General features: G+C 36.0%; 1 pseudogene; it reads left to right on the top strand.

Annotated features, from left to right (window-relative positions):
* The first annotated feature begins 486 nt into the window (after positions 1–486).
* Positions 487–1937, top strand: LOC120579681 (ribose-phosphate pyrophosphokinase 4-like; annotated as a pseudogene).
* Positions 1938–2680: the final 743 nt, after the last annotated feature.

Below are 2680 nucleotides of genomic sequence, written 5' to 3' on the forward strand. Positions count from 1 at the left end.
ATTGCAATCAAAATCGTAGGATTTTGCCTACTTTAGGATTCTACTATGGATTTAAGTCGTTGAGGGTGAAGAAAGTTGCAAAATCCTGTATTTTAGGATTTAAGTCGGGATTTTGACAACAATGGTTTGAACAACTTTCTGTCATATATGCACTCCCTACTGGTATTGCCTCAAGTTGTTGCTTCCTTCACATTGGTATTGCCTTTCTTCCCAACTGGATCATTTGAGCGAATGGAAGAAGAAGGAGATGTAGCAACTGCCTTCACCCTTGCAAGGATGTTGTCAAATATTCCACTTTGAAGAGGTGGCCCAACTAGTTTAGTCTATGCTTTGCTTTGCTTCACTTTGTGGTGTATAATTTAATTTCCTCATGAATTACTAGTATTGTTCTCCTTTAACTCTATTGTATTCTATACTTTTAGGAGATCATGGCTTATATATAGAAACTTATTGAGTTTTAAGAGCATGGTTAGGCTATGTACTTGATATTTTAACAGTGTACTATATAGTCTTTATTACTACTTATGATTTGAAATTATGCAGGAGAGGTTTTATTTCGGAGATGAGGTTTTGCCATTGTTTGAGACTGGTATTCCTCTCCTAAAGCAACGTCTGCTACAATTTCCTGATGCGGATAATGTAAATATGTTGTATTGTTTCAGTCACCTTTCTTAAACAAAAAAATTGTTGAAACTTAAAACAATGTACTTTCTATACTTGGCAAATTTTCATACCTGCAGCCTGAATTTATTATTGTTATTATCAGGTAGTTATTGCATTTCCAGATGACGGTGCATGGAAGCGATTCCACAAGCTGTTCGACAATTATTCAGTGGTCGGTCTCTCATAAGAATCTACGTGAAGGTGACAAGAGGATAGTTCGGCTCAAGGAAGGTCATGTCTCTGGTCATCATGTAGTGATTGTTGATGATTTAGTCCAATCTTGAGGTGAATTATTAATCGAGTGACAGGTGAATTATTAATTTCTAAATCGTAAAAGACGTATACTTATTTAAAAAGATTCTGTATATCTTTGAAGATGATTACAGTTATGTTTACCAGCTGAAAATAGGCAACACTTAGAGACTCGTTTGAGAAAGCATATATTTTTTTTTTCATTTTTAATTACAAGATTGTTGGATTGCTTACATTTTTCTTGTTTTCAAATATTTGAACAAGATAGTTGAAAATAATAAAGATTTTTTCCACTGATTCTGTTACTAATTTTTTAAAATGGTAATAGAATGAAAACAAAATGGTATTTTATAATTAAAAGTGAAAATGAAAATAGAGCATATTCTCTGACCAAATAGACCCTTAATCTCTATATGCATGTGTATGCACACCAGCTTATGCCTATTTTCAATGCATGTCTCTGCATCGAAACACAACTTATCCTTTCTCTCTTTACCCCAGAAAGTTTTGGCAGCCAATGGTGCAGGAAAAGTGAGTGCCTATGTCACTCATGGCGTGTTCCCTATCCAATCATGGTTGCAATTCACTCATAAAGATGGTCAGTCCTAGCATCCTCTCATCAACTTATACATTGCTATAATTTCATATATATGAATGTTAATGTGATTTAATCCGTAACTCGCAGACGCCTCAAAGAATGCATTTGCCTACTTTTGGATCACAGATTCTTGTCCAGTTACTGTCAAAGCTCTAGCGAATCAAGCTCCTTTTGAAGTATTGAGTCTAGCAAGGTCAATTGCTGATGCGCTTCAAATTTGAAGGCAAAAGTTCAGCTTTGTGAATAAAGGGGTTCTCTTGTACAACCTTTTCAGAGTTTAATCTTATTAACATAACATCCTTTCATTATCATGTGCATTGGTATAAGCTTAGCACACTGAAACCTGTGGATTAAATTTCCAACATTTTGAACCCTATATCTTATTGAACTATGTTGAGTGGTAAGTACTAGCCATTTGAATGTAGAATAATGCCTCACATTACTATATCTTATTGGAACTATGTTGTTTTAGAAAGGTGGTTTTTGAAAGTGACTGTAACATCCCAGATTGCTTTCAGGATTGTCGACTGACCCCACAAACCAACACGAGTCTTTTCAGCGTGTTTTGTCCTTACTCGCACGCTTATCGAGAAACTTCTCAGTAGGTCACCCATCCCAAAATTTCTCCAAGTCAAACACGCTTAAATGTGGAGTTATTGTGGAATGAGCTACCAAAAAGAAGATGCATCTTGTTGATATAGGTAGTACCATATAATTCTTATAAGCCTTCCTTCAACCATGTAGTCTCATGCCTACACGGCCTCATGATCGCTCGCATTCTAATGTGATTTGGTTCCTCTAGAAGCTATCCGGAGCCGCTCATTGTTGTGCCTTGTGCACCGGCGGCCACTCCCCTGCCCTCGTCAGTCGTGCGTGATATAGTGACAATGAAGGTTTGGTGGAGAAGCTCACAATAGGAGAAGAATCTAGATCTTATCTAGGAAATATCCTTGGTTGTATTAAGCTGCTAAAACAACACTTTGAAATGTGTAACTTTACTTTTATACATTTACAAGATTCAGATAGAGTTTGGATAGGGAAATTTTACCCTATACCCCAACATACGTACTTTTATCCCTACACTTTTTGTAAATTCCAATTTTGCCATTTTTTCTATTTAACCTTTTACGCGTTAATTTTCCACTCTCACCTTCAAATTTTCCAATC

The sequence above is a fragment of the Medicago truncatula genome, chromosome 3, assembly GCF_003473485.1.
Source record: "Medicago truncatula cultivar Jemalong A17 chromosome 3, MtrunA17r5.0-ANR, whole genome shotgun sequence".
NCBI classification, from domain to species: Eukaryota; Viridiplantae; Streptophyta; class Magnoliopsida; order Fabales; family Fabaceae; genus Medicago; species Medicago truncatula.